Genomic DNA, 16,602 nt, shown 5'->3' on the forward strand with positions numbered 1-16,602 from the left:
GTAAAGAAAAAAACAGAGGTACAATTTTAAAGAAAGAAAACTCTACACTGCTTCATATATAAATATTTGTTTTGATTGTTTCCCCTTAGTCGTGCTGCAGAGATTTCTACTTCGTAAAACATCTTGTTAAAAAAATAAAAATTATAATGTATGGCTGCATGTCACATTCACAATATTTACAATCTAATTGAAATTTAAAAACTTATTTGGTGTTGTTATTTTGGTTGTCATTCTTTCTTTGTTGTATAATATATAGATACAATTTGCTTTATGATTTTCACTCAAACAAGTTACATTAATAAATGATTATTAAAAAGATAATTAATCCTGATTATATGGCCATTGCATCATTAGACAAAAATACTGTTACGCCCATGTATAAAATCTACTCAGAGTACATAAAATTATAGTTTGGTGATATAGATCCAGACTAGGAAACGTCTATAATACACTATTATACTGGATGGATCTAGTTAGAGACAAAGTTTCCATATCTTGTATGGATAAATCGAATAATTATTATGTATATGCTTATATTGTCACAAATTCATGCTAGCAGTCCAGCTAATGATTTCAACATAAGGCGATGCACAAAATGTCCCTAAACGTCAATTTAATTATTCAACTCTTTACTGAATACATGCGGGGAGTCTCACTGTCTCGTGTTTAAAATAGATCAAATTTCATTTTAAGATTATTTTATTTAGAAAAATTATAAAGATAAAACCAGGGGTATCCATGTGTGGCAAATTGTTTTTTTTTCCCCCAAAGCTTTACATAAACTGTCAAATGTCTTGGAAAATCGTCGAAACCCTTGTCCAGGTTCCGCCCATCACGAAGTTTCAAGCTTATAGGAGGAATAGTAAAACGAGTTTGTAAATATTGTTACGTTCTCTCCTAATCAGGCCTTCTGTAAACACTGCTAAACACACAACACAACAACACATCAACAACTTGATCACAGGGCTCCAAATAATCTGGTGCTTTAATAATGGTCAATTAAAACAGACACTATGGCACAATTGACAATACATCAACACTAAAAATGCTACACTGTACATCACCGTACTAAACTAATAAACTCTACTGTCTCTATCTCTTCCTGGACTCGTACATTCACTGCAGGACTCCACCAGGACCGACTTCATGGCAGACTAACAGTCCCGGTCCACTCGCTGTCTTGTCTTGAACTGCACTGCCTTACACACACTAGGTCTCTGGTCCACGCAGGCTTATGATCAGATGACCATGATTCGGGTCCTATTCACGTGCCAAGTTCATGCCAGTACTGTCCCTTGCCCTTCGATATAGGACGCTAAACTGTATTACTGGTCTGTGTCACATATGTCAGCTGATCACACACAGTTAACCCTATTGCGTCGCGAATAGGGTTACAACAATATATATGTGACGTCAGAACTGTGACGTAGCAACGAGCTATTGATCTCCACTCGAAACCATTCGTTACAAAAGGCCTAAACATTGACCAGCTACGTCACAACATGTGGGCAGATAAGACCAATAGCACGTTGCCACCTCGTACATATCTGTGACGCAGCAACGAGCTATTGGTCTAAACTGCCCACAGGTTGTGACGTTGCAGGTCAGTGTTCAGACCTTCCATAATTATTGGTCTCGCTCCACTGTCCACATCGTCGCAGGTCAGAGGTTGAGGCTTCCTGTACCGATTTCTCTCGAAGTGGAAAAAAAGTATTCTCTTAAATTATTTCAAACTTTTTGTTCTATATATTTATTCTCCTAATGCAACAGTTCCCTATAGATCTACTTACCTTTTGTTCTGTCCTTACAGCCAGTGGGGATGTAGACGTAGCCAGTAGTGTCCATATGGGCCAAGTATGAAGTGAACGCGCTTTGATCAAAGGTAAGTAAGTGAGGAAAATATAACATTAAATTCATGAAGGAGTTATGCACCTTTGAAAGAAAAAACGAACTAATGTAATATATAATATTGAAAGTAGGTTACTGTATATGTAGGCCTATTTTATAAATGTATGTATTTATGTACCGCATAGAAATCAAAACAGCTTGACCAAATCTGATTAAAATATGGTATTTATGCTCATATCAGAGACCATCATCATCATCATTCCTTTGAGTTCCTCATGAATCATAGGGCCTCGACAAAAACACGCCACTCTCCACGGTCTCTTGCTAGCTTTTTGATGGTGTCCCAGCTCTTCCCGGTCCTCTCTGCTTCTTCAAGTACACTGCGTCGCCATGTTCTTTTTGGTCTTCCTCTGCGTCTTGTTCCCTGGTGGCTCCACTGTAAGGCCTGCCTAGCTCTGTTGCTGCTCTCTTTTCTAAGGGTGTGACCAATCCATCTCCACTTCCTCTCTAAAATCTGCACTTCTATATTTTTCTGTCCACTCATCTCCCACAGTTTGGTGTTTTCTACTTTGTCATACCAGTGTATTTTTTAGGATATTTCTCAGGCATCTGTTGATGAAGATCTGTACTTTTTTTGTTGTGGCTTCAGTTGTTCTCCCTGTTTTAGAACCATACAGTAGGACAGCCTTGACATTAGAGTTAAAGATTCTTAGTTTAGTCTTGTTTGAGATGTGAGGAGATTTTCAGGTTGGTTTTAGCTGTGTAAATGTCTGACGCGCTAGATTTATACGACGTTTAATGTCTTTATCTGTTCCACCTGATATACTGACTACACTCGCAAGGTATATAAAATTTTCTACTTGGTCTATTGTCTGAGAATCCAGTTCTATGTCTCCAATTTGTTTATTGTTTACTTGAAGTACTTTAGTTTTTTGGTGGTTTATTTTGAGGCCATAGTGGAAGTTTAATGTCCCTCCTACATCCTGAGGGCACTAAAATTACAAATAAACCCACTGACATTTGACTTTATCAATGAACGACACTATGAAAAGTTGTTCATTTACAGTTGTTCATTTTGGATAGGAACATGTCTTGTAATATAATAAAATATTGCTAACAGTAAATTTCTACAACCAAGCATAATCACTTTTTTGTGTTTTTAGTTGGTATGTGGGTGTTAATTTTTGCGCGGATGTGTGACACAAATTTAAAAATAAATTTGGTATGTGTGTGTTTTGTTTTAGCTGAATGGGAAGTTTTTCTAACTAGAAGAAAATTTGTCAAATTTAAAATTGGTTTCTGACATTATAATAATCCGTAAATGAGTAAATTGTTTTTAACTTAAACTTTGTCCCTTGACCTATATGACTCACGATTACTTAAAGAAAAAAGAGGCTTGTCTTCGGGGTCCGAAGATCAACGAGGAATGAGGTATTTCCCGTGGTTACGCAGCCCCAGCTGCGACCTACATATTTTGCCACATCCAAGGCAAGCATAACCATTGTCCGCCGGTGGTCGATTAAGATTTTCTTTTCGCCGTCTACGTCTGTCCTCGGCAGCGGATTTTCTTTTTGGTCTCAAATGTGTATACCGCGGCCTATTTGAGTGACCCCCAGCTGTTTCCTTCCGAGGCCGCATGCAACCAGGTGGTCTCTTCTATGTCAGCTAAGGTGAGTCGGTCTAAGCTGGTCTTTGAAGCGTTTCCGTGGGGCACCTCTGTTACGTTGACCACCACTTACATATTTAGCTAATATCTATGGCAAGCTAAAAAAAAACCGTAAATAAATAAATAATTTTACAACAACGTGTACAAAACAGACGTACAGAATAAGTTGATATAAGCTTTGTAAAAAAAAAGTTTATCAAGAGACAAGCAGTTTAGCTTACCTGGCAAAAAACAAACCCCATTTGGGCAGCTGTTTGTGACAAACATTCATAAAAGCTGAAAAGATTATAGAAATAAAAAAATCTCCATTTGGGTCAGGATTTTACCATTACAAAAGAGATACAAGACACCGATAGCAAAGACAGACAGACACAAACACTCTTTTGTTCCCCTGGCAATCGAAATCATTGAATAGAAACAATTTAATATAAACTTTTGTCACATGTAAATTAGGAGTGAGTCTGGTGTGAATGAACATTTTTTGTTTTATAGTTACAATGTTTTGTTTGGTGTAATGCACAAGACAAATTTCCTCACGGACAATAAAGATTATTATTATTATTATGTTAGAAATGAACAAGTAGTCATTCTCTGGCGCTGCCAGGGTCGAGTTTCGCTAAAGAGAAACAAAATTCATCGTAGTCCCTTTAACAGTTTCCACTGAGGAATTTTCTGGTGATGTGGCAGGTCTGCAGCAGTACCGCCCTCTGACAGGCAACGAAGATGTTCCTAGGAATGTTAAGGGCCTTGAGGGTGTCTGTGAGGTCAGTTGTTATTATCCCCTCGGTTGATATAACAATGGGGTATATTGTTATTTTGGACAATTTCCATAGACGCTTAATCTCCAAGCCTAGGTTCCCATATTTTCTTTGTTTTTCTATCTCAGTTTTTCTTAAATTATGAGACAGTGGTACGGCGATATCGATAATGGTAGCGGTTTTTTCTTTTTTATCGATGAGCAGCAGATCCGGGCGATTGAAATCTACCGTTTTGTCGGTCAGAATAGGCCTATCCCAGTAGTTTTTGCCTATAACCTGGTAGAGGTTTATCATCACAAATGTTAACACGGAAGAACGATTTGATTATGTCTATATTCATTTCTCTCGTCCATTATTATTATTATTATTATGTTAGAAATGAACGAGTAGTCATTCTCTGGCGCTGCCAGGGTCGAGTTTCGCTAAAGAGAAACAAAATTCATCGTAGTCCCTTTAACAGTTTCCACTGAGGAATTTTCTGGTGATGTGGCAGGTCTGCAGCAGTACCGCCTTCTGACAGGCAACGAAGATGTTCCTAGAAATGTTAAGGGCCTTGAAGGTGTCTGTGAGGTCAGTTGTTATTATCCCCTCGGTTGATATAACAATGGGGTATATTGTTATTTTGGACAATTTCCATAGACGCTTAATCTCCAAGCCTAGGTTCCCATATTTTCTTTGTTTTTCTATCTCAGTTTTTCTTAAATTATGAGACAGTGGTACGGCGATATCGATAATGGTAGCGGTTTTTTCTTTTTTATCGATGAGCAGCAGATCCGGGCGATTGAAATCTACCGTTTTGTCGGTCAGAATAGGCCTATCCCAGTAGTTTTTGCCTATAACCTGGTAGAGGTTTATCATCACAAATGTTAACACGGAAGAACGATTTGATTATGTCTATATTCATTTCTCTCGTCCATTATTATTATTATTATTATGTTAGAAATGAACGAGTAGTCATTCTCTGGCGCTGCCAGGGTCGAGTTTCGCTAAAGAGAAACAAAATTCATCGTAGTCCCTTTAACAGTTTCCACTGAGGAATTTTCTGGTGATGTGGCAGGTCTGCAGCAGTACCGCCTTCTGACAGGCAACGAAGATGTTCCTAGAAATGTTAAGGGCCTTGAAGGTGTCTGTGAGGTCAGTTGTTATTATCCCCTCGGTTGATATAACAATGGGGTATATTGTTATTTTGGACAATTTCCATAGACGCTTAATCTCCAAGCCTAGGTTCCCATATTTTCTTTGTTTTTCTATCTCAGTTTTTCTTAAATTATGAGACAGTGGTACGGCGATATCGATAATGGTAGCGGTTTTTTCTTTTTTATCGATGAACAGCAGATCCGGGCGATTGAAATCTACCGTTTTGTCGGTCAGAATAGGCCTATCCCAGTACAGCAGATGTTCAGTAGACTCGAGAACCTCTTGCGGAGAGTATTTATAATAAGGGGGAGTGTCCTTACCGATCAATTTGTACGTCAAAGCCAGGTGTTGGTGTATTAACTTTGCAACTTGGTTATGGCGACCTAGGTAGGCTGATTCTGATAGGGCTGGACATCCTGCCATAATGTGTTCAATCGACTCGCCCACATTTCCACATTTTCGGCATTTGTCGACAACATTGAGTTTCAGGATATGCTTCTCGTAATTTTTTGTCCTGATTACTCTGTCCTGTATTGCTGTAACAAAGCCTTCTGTTTCAGGGTAGAGATGACCTGCTTTGAGCCATGTTAAGGAAGCAGCCTTGTCGATGTTGTCCCCATGTAATGAAGCCGGAAATTTTCCGTGGAGTGTTTTTTCTTCCCATTGGCGAATCTCATGCCCTACGTCGTCCAAACCGATATTGACATCAGCATTGTGTAGGTTCAGAGGGGTTGCATCGGAGTCGTATTTCCGTAGGAAGGAAACTAATTTATTGCTGGAGGCGAGCAGTTTTGATCGTATTTTTAAAACTTGCATCTTACACAATTTGAAGATGTTCTGCAGTCCACGACCCCCATCCTTCCTGGGCAGGTATAACCTTATGGTGGAGGACTTGGGGTGTAGACATCGAAACTTGGTTAGTAATTTTCTAGTGAGTCTGTCAATGTCATGTAGGTCGGTGTCAGTCCATTTGATCACACCGAACGTGTAAAGGAGCACAGGGACGGCCCAGCTGTTAATTGCAGTGATGAGATTACTGCCAGACAGTTTGGTGTTGAGGATTTTATTAACTCTTTGCCTATATTTGCCAAGAAAGTCCTCTTTTAATTTCTTATGGTTTATCTTGGCATTCTGGTTTATTCCAAGATATTTATAAATAGAGGCGGAGTTCAATTCCTCGATGCCTTCAAATTCAATGTTGGTGTTCGTTGCCTTGCCCTTTTTAATGCTTATGATGCCACACTTATCCAGGCCAAAAGACATACAGATATCGTCACTAAAGCATTTTACCGTTTTGATTAAGGTGTGTAATTTTTGCTCGGTTTCTGAAACGCGGTGATGTTGTCCTCTAATTTGATCTGGCTGTCACTATCCACATACAGGGGTAGTAGTCTCTCAGTAAACGTCCAGCAGCTGGATATAAGGAAGATAATAATTAGTAACAAGATCTACACAATACAACTGCCTACTAAACACTACAAATCATTCTCTGTCTATTTCTAGACTCACACAGCTACATTTTCAAGGACTCACTTTCTAACATACAGTCCCTACTACCTTGCTGTCCTGGACTCTGGTCCACGCAGGCTTATGATCAGATGACCATAACACCGGTCATATTGACGTGCAAGGTTCATACCAGTACTGTCCCTTGCCCTTCCATATAGCATGCTAAACTGTATTACTGGCCTGTGTTGCATCTGTCAGCAGATCACTCACAGTTAACCCTATCGCGTCGCCAATAGGGTTATAACACTGCCCCCTTCTCAAGATTTGTCCGTCCCGGACAAAATCTACCTCACGACATGGGCAGTGGAGGTTTTTGATAGTCTGTTTGTTGATAATTATAGATTCTAGATGTTGATGTTGAATGCGAGTTCATTGAAGACACAACAACAGAATAACAATGAATATACTTGATAACGCAGGCTGATAACTTCAAACAATCTGGTGAACAATAAAAAGGGCACAGTCCTCTGTCGTCCTCTAAGGCGTATTGTCCATTTCTCTCCCTAGTTCATAATACCACTTTTTTAATTACTCGTCCCGTCACTAAGGAAAAACCCGATTAAAGTCAACTTCTACGCGTCTAGTGTCACTACAAGGTTAGTCGATGCAGGCGAGGGTCTGTCGGTGGGAGCGACATTGGGCTTTTATTGGGATCTCAATGGAGCAATCTGCGTTATACTGTGAGTACCTCTCTTTCTCATTCTGCTTCCACCACTGATCCGGGGAAACTACAGACCAGCATCACATATAAAATACTAGAACATATAATATGTAGCAACATCAGAAACCACCAAGACAAGCATAATGTCCTTACTTCATACCAACATGGCTATAGGAAATATAGGTCATATGAAACTCAAGTAGTAGGATTAATTAGTGATTTTTGAATAGGTTGCCTGAATCAGCCAGGAAAGCCAACGACTTGGCAGAGTTTGAATCATTGATTAACATGCATGACTATATTGACACATGAAATGCATAGGGCACAATTATCTTCTTTTTTGAAGTAACGTCTGTAATATATAAGATAAGATATAATTTTTCACTCTCAGTGATAAAGTGCCTCCCCCCCACGTCTTTTCTCTCTATATCCTATACTTAGTAAAGCCTTGTACTTCACCTGGGCGTCACAGGCCCGTCAAGTTCAACTGCGAAACAAGGTTATAGTATGAGTAACCGCGTTTTTTTTTCTGTTTTGTTTTGTTTTTTCAATGTCTGGTTTTGAATATTTGAACTGAAATCATTCAGGCGTGAAAAGTTTAGGGGATTCCCCTTTGGGTTTTCGTACGTGCAGATCGATAGCATACCGGATGCCAGGCCGTAGCAGAACACGTGACTTCGAACTGTTCAGTGGCGAATTCTATAAATAAACAGCGAGATGACCCAATTAAATAATTAAAATTTAAAAAACAAAACGTTTTTAACAAAGAAAGCTAAACAAGTAACGATTTGCATAATTCATGTGATTATTGCTAGTTATCTTGTTAGTTTGTTGAAACAAGCAAAAAAAAACTGGAACAGACACAAAATAGAGCAGTGAGATTCATAACAAACGAATATTCACATTTGACTAGAGTAACACCTTTAGTAAAATCACTAACTTTAGAAAGCCTTCAGGAGAGAACACCCAAATGTAAAGTAGCAATTATACATAAAACACTGAACCATAATCTTTAAATACACAAACAAAATTTAATAAAAATACTCAGAAATAAAGGCACATTCCTCGTCCCTTATGCTTGGCAAAATTAGAACAAATGCTCCTTCTCCCTAGTGCCAGTAGAGCATGGAATGGGTTGCCTGAGTCAGCCAGGAAAACCTATGTTGTACCATTTTGTTGTGTCCGGTTCTGAGGCGAAAGATTAGACGTTGATCTTGTCGGGATAGCTTATAAAGTGTTAACTCATTACTTGCGATTTGTATACTTTATTACTTATTTAATTAGATAACAAAAGATATGTAGCTAGGTGATAGGCCTGAATAAAAACAATGACATTTTTCTTCTCTTGAGCTTTTTTTCACTTCAGCCATCCATCATTTCCTTAGCCTTCCACTTGCGTTGTAGATTGAGAGAATCTCTATTGTGGTTCTTTTGATATTATGGACACTTCACTTATGAAGCTCTTTCAAAGCTAGATGGGTGATACTTCATTGTTGCATATAAATTGACTATGTAGACAGCCTGATTGACAACGAGACAATGAAATATATTGGATTTAAAAGATGGATTTTAATATATTGGATAACATAACACTAAAAACCGTCAACTGTAGACGAAATGTAATCTCTCTCTCTCTCTTTCTCTCTCTCTTTCTTTCTCTCTCTCGACCTCTCTTTCTCTCTCTCTCTCTTTCTATCTCTCTCTCCTTCTCTCTGTCTCTCTTTCTCTCTCTCTCTCTTTTTCTCTCTCTCTTTCTCTCTCTCTCCTTCTCTCTCTCTCTTTCTCTCTCTCCCTCTCTCTCTCTCTCTCTTTCTCACTCTCTTTCTCTCTCTACATCTCTCTCTCCCTCTCTCTCTCTCTTTCTCTCTCTCTTTCTCTCCCTCTTTGTCTCTCTCTCTTTCTCTCTCTCTCTCTCTTCAAGTTTTCCCCAATTCTATGAACCTGGGACCGTTATCAGAGAAGTTTTCCATTTTGCTCTACAACTAACGATCTGTATTGCTATTATTAGAGTAGGTATGCTGCGTTGGACTATTGTAGTCAAACTGAATTTCCGTTTACTTGGAACAATACAATTATCTAATCTTATCTTATTTTATCTGATCTTATCTTATTTTATCTGATCTTATCTTATTTTATCTTATCTTATCTTATTTTATCTGATTTTATCTTATTTTATCTGATCTTATCTTATTTTATCTGATCTGATCTTATTTTATCTAATCTGATCTTATTTTATCTGATCTTATCTTATTTTATCTGATCTCATCTTATTTTATCTGATCTCATCTTATTTTATCTAATCTTATCTTATTTTATCTGATCTTATCTTATTTTATCTGATCTTATCTTATTTTATCTGATCTTATCTTATTTTATCTGATCTGATCTTATTTTATCTAATCTGATCTTATTTTATCTGATCTTATCTTATTTTATCTGATCTTATCTTATTTTATCTGATCTTATCTTATTTTATCTAATCTCATCTTATTTTATCTGATCTTATCTTATTTTATCTAATCTCATCTTATTTTATCTAATCTTATCTTATTTTGTGTGATCTTATCTTATTTTATCTAATCTCATCTTATTATATCTGATCCTATCTTATTTTATCTGATCTTATCTTCTTTTATCTGATCTTATCTTATTTTATCTCATCTTATCTTATTTTATCTGATTTTGTCTTATTTTATCATATCTTGTCTTATTTTATTTACCGACTTAAGCATTCTCTGTTTCATACGTGCAATTCTCTATCGAGATTCTAACGTCGTTACCCCAATCCTTTGTAGGCAGGGTTTGAATACCTGACCAAGCGCGTACAACAAAATCAGATAGGCATCGAATGTTCTCAAGCATAATATTATTTAGTCAAGTTATACTGGCAGCCCACATTAATGACACATGACGGAGCCCCAAATGGTGTTCACCGGCAGTTTGAAAAAAAAAAGGGAAAGGAAGGGCGAAATCAGAGTCGTAGTGAGAGGGGGCATGATGCCCCGGGCGCCACCCTTGGTGGGGGGGGGGCGCCACATGCAGACTATATTTCTATGTGGTGTTTATGAAAAATGGGAGGGGGTGCCAATAATATACCTTACCCCGGGCGCACGTATTGCTCACTACGCCTCTGGGCGAAATATGTCATTGACTTGTTTTGACCAGGCTGAGTATCGTACTGTGACGTTTTAATGTAACAACGTATCGCGAATATGCTTGCATATCGACCTGGCTACCGTTACCTTGGCAACGGTCAAGATTTGAAGATTGACTTGTCTTTAACTCGATCAGAAATTTGAAAGCCAATGGAGCTAATCTGGTAACGAAGTTTGGAGGATTCCAGCTACCCGTCGTCTCAGCGTTGGACCTCCGTGGAAACATCTAGTAGTGGAACTAGATAGGCTAAGTACGAGTAGCGAACCAGGCCCCAGCAGGATACCCTGGGTGAGCTTTTCGTTTTTTTTTTATCTCACTCGGGGTTGGGATTGAACAAAAGCCAGTAACCCAGTCCAAGTCTGCCACATTGTTCCACGCTGGGGGCCCGCCATCAGTTAGCCGTGAAGCGGAGGGGCGGTCCTTACACGGAACAGTGGCTGTAACAGTAGGCGATCTCCCAATAGTTAGCGCTGTTCTCGGCCACTTATAGCGAGTGGGGCCCAGAAACCCGGACGGCGCGCCGTGTACGCGGTACGGTCCACTTTCTAGCCCAGTCACTTTGGCCGTCACTGCTGGGAGCCCTCAGATGTGGAGAACCCCATGTCCAGGTCTGGTAGTTGGATAAAAGCATTTCTAACAATCAACGGGATAATGGCGTAACAAGCGCCCGATTCCGTACTGGACTCCATTCAAGGTAACGGAGATAGACACCTAGACCACGTCCTGTTTTGTACACAATGAGGTAGTTCCGAATCTCTGATCTACTTTATAAAAAGTCACGTGACTGTGGTCTTATGCATGGCAATAATGGCAATCTCTTCCTATGATAAGATGTAGATCTAGATTTAGTGCTAGCCTAGATCTAATAGACCTACTAAATAAAAAATGAGTTAATTATTGTAACATACTTTTTATTACTTAAAGATGTCTAGATCTAGACTATTTTCATGTTTAAATTACAATGAAATCAATGAGGTCATTAATGTAAACAACACACCCACGTGACTGAGAAGAGGTCCGGAACTACCCCATTTGTCGTTTCCCACGCAGTGATCCCCAGGGGGCGTTGCATGCATCATTTGAATGTTCTCTACCAGTGGACTAGCATTGTCTTAACAGTGAAAATTAAAACCGGCAGATTTGCTTTTGAGAACATTGATCATTGTGTTCGCTGCACTGCGTCCTCGTTAGCCGTTGCCTCTAATAGTATATCATACATTACATAGTGCCCAGATGTCACATACAAAGAAAATGAAATGAATACCTGGTTCTGTTCTGTTCTGAACAGTCATCTCGACGGTCCCGGGTTCGAATCCTGCCCGCCACTATCCCGCTGGAGGTTTGGGCTAGGATACACTAATCTGAAAAAATTTTCAAAAACATGTAAAACGAAACAAAACAAAAATAATGCAGCTCTCATTAACAAAAAAAAATAATGAACATGTTATCACATAAGCTATCTCTGAGCTTAATACAAATCCACAAATAAAGCATCACCTATATACTGTTCCTAAGCTGGTAAACATTTCGTAAACTGAAAACTCGCTCGTCATTCCGACCGACAAACAATTTTCGTCATTTATCCACCCCCCCCCCCATCCTTTCCTATTAGGTTTGATAAACACCTAGTGTTTTTCCCGAAGGTTAAAGCCAAGTGACTTTAATACTATGACTTTATAAAAGTCTCTTGGTATAAATACAGCTTTAAGAAACATCAGTTTTTGTTTTATCTTCTCGAGATATCAAGCCCATTTGGAGCCATAGTGACCCCCCACCCCCTTTCCAGAAACACATTTGCTTATTATTCTAATAAAATTCCTATTTCAGACGTTGATATCTATTGGGCAGATAATGTAAAGGTCATCTGTTTCTGAGGCCCACGGTTAACGAGGGTGTCATGTGGCCAGCACAACGACCAACCGCCATTACTTTTCCCGGATAATTTTATGTTCCCATCAGAGCTGGATGGACTCAGAGGCGCCCAAAGTTCCCGAAATTAAAAATCCCAGTCTTGACCAGGATTCGAACCCGGGACCCCCTGGTTCAGAACCCAAACGCTTTTCCACTCATCCACAATTCTAATTGACCTTTTCATTCTGCGTAACGTTTCTTAAACTTATAGCTATTTTTAGAGGGGGAGAAGAGGCGGCCACTTGACATCAATATCACTTTCTCTTCTTTGCATATGTTACTGTATTTTTTCTTCGAGATTATAATCCGAATCCTAGAAATCTAACAAGCAAACTATGAAAAAAAAAATCCTTTAAAAAAAAAAACAAAGCTTATCCATGGGGAAAAATTCCACCCTTACAACTATATGTATCAATAATGTAAAACTTTTCCCTTATTTGAGATGAAACAAAATAATTAATTACCGGTAATTATTTGACTAATTGGTAGTTTTTTTTTTTATAAAAATGATTCATGTCTGGGAAACGTAAAAATGTTTAAATGTTTTACATGTTTCGGATGTTCCTTCAGAGTTGAAGATAATTACTTCCTAGTCCAAACCTCCCGCAGGACGACGGGGGATGGGAGCGGGCAGGATTTGAACCCTGGACCATCGATAAATCTGAACGACAGTCCAGCGCGCAAACCGCACGACCAGGTAGCCATCCAAAAAAACGTGGTCGAGAGGTCAAGTACAAGTATACATGGCTTGGCTACCTATGAAGGGGGCTCGAGGTACGAACAGAGTTGTGTTTACTGAGCGCCTAGAGACAGCACGAATAAACTTCTCCCAGATATCCCCTCCCACAAATGAGATTGAACCAGAGCGCACTGAGTGAAAGTAGCGCTATATAAAAGCTATTAATATTATTATTATTATGTCTTGACAGGTAAAAGAAATAATTGTTTAAAGTATCAACTTGATCGGAGAATGGGTGTGGAAGAAATGGCGTTAACAATTATTTAAGGGGACTAAACGCTACAGATTTATCCATAATTTGGGAATACTGAAGGATTAATTTCCCTTGTTGATATCAACCAAAATAATTAATTGCCAGTAATTATTTTTTTTCATTTTATAAATGGATTCATGTCTTGTTTACGCCAATGAATAATTGTGCAAAGTTTCAACTTGATCCGAGAATAGATTTGGGAGATATAAAGTGTACACGTTTTTTACCAGACAGACAGACTGACAGACAGAGTTGATGTAAGCTTTGTAAATATAAATAAAGAGCAGATTACTGCGAAAAACCTTTATGACGAGAACCCCAATTAGCATATGCATTCTAGAGCACGACAATCTGTTCAATGGGGGACCCTGCGTGCGTAAAAGTTCACGCTAGTCTCTGCGATTTAAAAAAATGTAGAGGTAGTATCGGGTGACAGCTACAACGTGACCTCTGTGCGCAACTAAACAAAAACAACCTGTAACGAAAAAAAAAAAGCTGAAATGTGTCAAACCAAGGTCAAACTGACCCAGGATCAAACCTCCAAACTCTTATGTATTGACCAGCGCGGGTATGGATGACAACACAAAGTCCTGCGAGATGCATTCCAGAAGTTTCTATCCACTGGACTCTCTTTATTTGATGGTGCCCACGCAAGATAAGCTTAGGAGATTGAAAGTTAGTAATTGTAAAACTCTGTTTTGAATCCAATAAACAGTTCAGATCAGTGCATTCCGACCCACAGTTTTGCAAACCGGAACTAAAATGTTATTTTACCTTGGTTAGGCCAATAATACAATATTCATCCTCTGTTTGGGATCCCCTCAACTCAAGAAACTGGAGCAGACACAAAATAGAGCAGTGAGATATATAACAAAGGAATATTCACATTTGTTTAGACATTTAGTAAAATCACTGAATTTAGAAAGCCTTCAGGATAGAAGATTTAAAAATAAAGTAGCAATTATACTTTTATTATTATTATAGCATTTATGTAGCGCTACTTTCATGCTTATAGCATGCTCAGAGCGCTTTTGGTCCAATCTCATTTGTGAAGGGGGTATCTAGGAGTTGGTTTTCCGTGCTGCCTTTAGGCGCTCAGTAAACACAACTTTGCCCGAGTCGGGTGTCGAACCTCGAGCCCCCTTCTAGGTAGCCAAGCCAGCCAAATTCAAGCGCACTTGGCCTCTTGGCCTCTCGACCACGCTTTCCACATAAACATATAAAAACATATAATAAAAAACTGAACCATAATCTTCAAATAAAAAAACAAAATCTAATAAAATACTCAGAAAGACAAAGATAAAGGCACATTCCTCGTTTCACATGTTAAGATAAATTTGTACAAATGCTCCTTCTTTCCTTGTGTTATTAAAGCATGGAATGGGTTGCCTGAGTCAGCCAGGAAAATCAATGACTTTACAGAAATTAAGTCATTGATTAACATGTATGACTCGATAGACCTAAAAATACGCACATTTTTTGTACCAATGCGCATGAGTTATTAATGAAGAAGTCCATGACCTTTATAAAAAAAGTTACCTCCCCTTCAGTTTTTCATTGAAAAGTGGTGTAATTTTTTGAAAAATCTGCTTACATATATAATTTTAAAAATTAGATGGTTCACTTTCGGAAAAGAAAAAAAGTAGCCGTTGCATCAGAACTTTGAATGATCTAAAATATCATGATATCCGATTTTTATTTTCTCTTCTAGTTTCTGAAATCTGAACGGGACGGACGGACAGACGAACAGACAGGCTACACAAAACTAATAGCGCGTCTTTTCCCATTTCTGGGGCCGTTAAAACAGACCAAGAGAATGTTTACAGTAGAGAGAGCATGGGCATCATAGTTAGGATTTTTTTTCGGGGGGGGGGGGGTAATTATTTCCCCCCCCCCACCATATATATATATATATATATATATATATGTATGTATGTATGTGTGTGTGTGTCTGTGTGTGTGTCTGTGTGTGTGTATTATATATGTGTGAGAGCGTGTGTGTGTCTGCATAATTAATCTTAATTACATTCTGACCCTTCATACTTGATTCTTTCGGAAGACGTTTATTGTACCCTAGAATATGTTGTTCCTGCAGTTAGTGGAAAATTACAACTCCCCGCCCTTGCCAGCAAGGGGGTCTGGGGGAGCGCTGTGAGCCCCGCCGCAATACACTATTTCCGGTATGGAAAGCCAACAAAATGCATATTCTGAGTGCATGATCCGGCTATTAAAAAAGTTTTATTTCAAAAACCTTATCTGCTATTTTCACCTCATCCGACGGTCTGTCACAACCTTACTAAGGGGGTCAATTCCCAATTCGAAAAATGATTTCCTTGATTGAGACCCGATCTCTATTACTGACTCTTGAAATCCGTCTTAGCCATCTTTGTTGAGCCACATTTAGTGTTTTTCAATTTCGGCAGATGACTATTCACTGCACTTTATTAATAGAGCCCAGCCACTGGTAGAAATTTGTAACCTCTTGTAGCTACGCTCTTGGAGTTAAGTGACTGTAGTTTGCTTTAGATTTTATATCGAAAAGGAAAGTTTTGTCGTCAAAATCATCTGTTGGGGACTGTTGGGGGGGGTTTTAAACTAAAAAATCTCTGGAATTTTTTTTTTTAAATTCAAAACCCCAGCTAGCTACGGTCATAGAATTTGGTGAATTTAGTTTGCTTTAGAATAATATTGAAGAGAGAGGTTTTCAACCTCAAAACTCTCTGTAGGGGGATTTTAAACTCAAAACCATCTGGAGGGTTTTAAACTTTGAAAAAAGCCTTATGGAACTTCAAACCCCGTTGAAGGGGGGTTTAAACTAAAAAACGCCCTTTGGCTATGATGATAGAATTTTGAGTGTGTAATTTGCTTTTTTTTATATTTAAGAGGTATTTTTTAACTTCAAACCCCGATGGAGGTGGGGGGGGGGGGTAAAACCCTCTTGGCTACGCTCATAGAATCTGACGA

The sequence above is a fragment of the Biomphalaria glabrata genome, chromosome 11 (assembly GCF_947242115.1).
Source record: "Biomphalaria glabrata chromosome 11, xgBioGlab47.1, whole genome shotgun sequence".
In the NCBI taxonomy this organism is placed as follows: domain Eukaryota; kingdom Metazoa; phylum Mollusca; class Gastropoda; family Planorbidae; genus Biomphalaria; species Biomphalaria glabrata.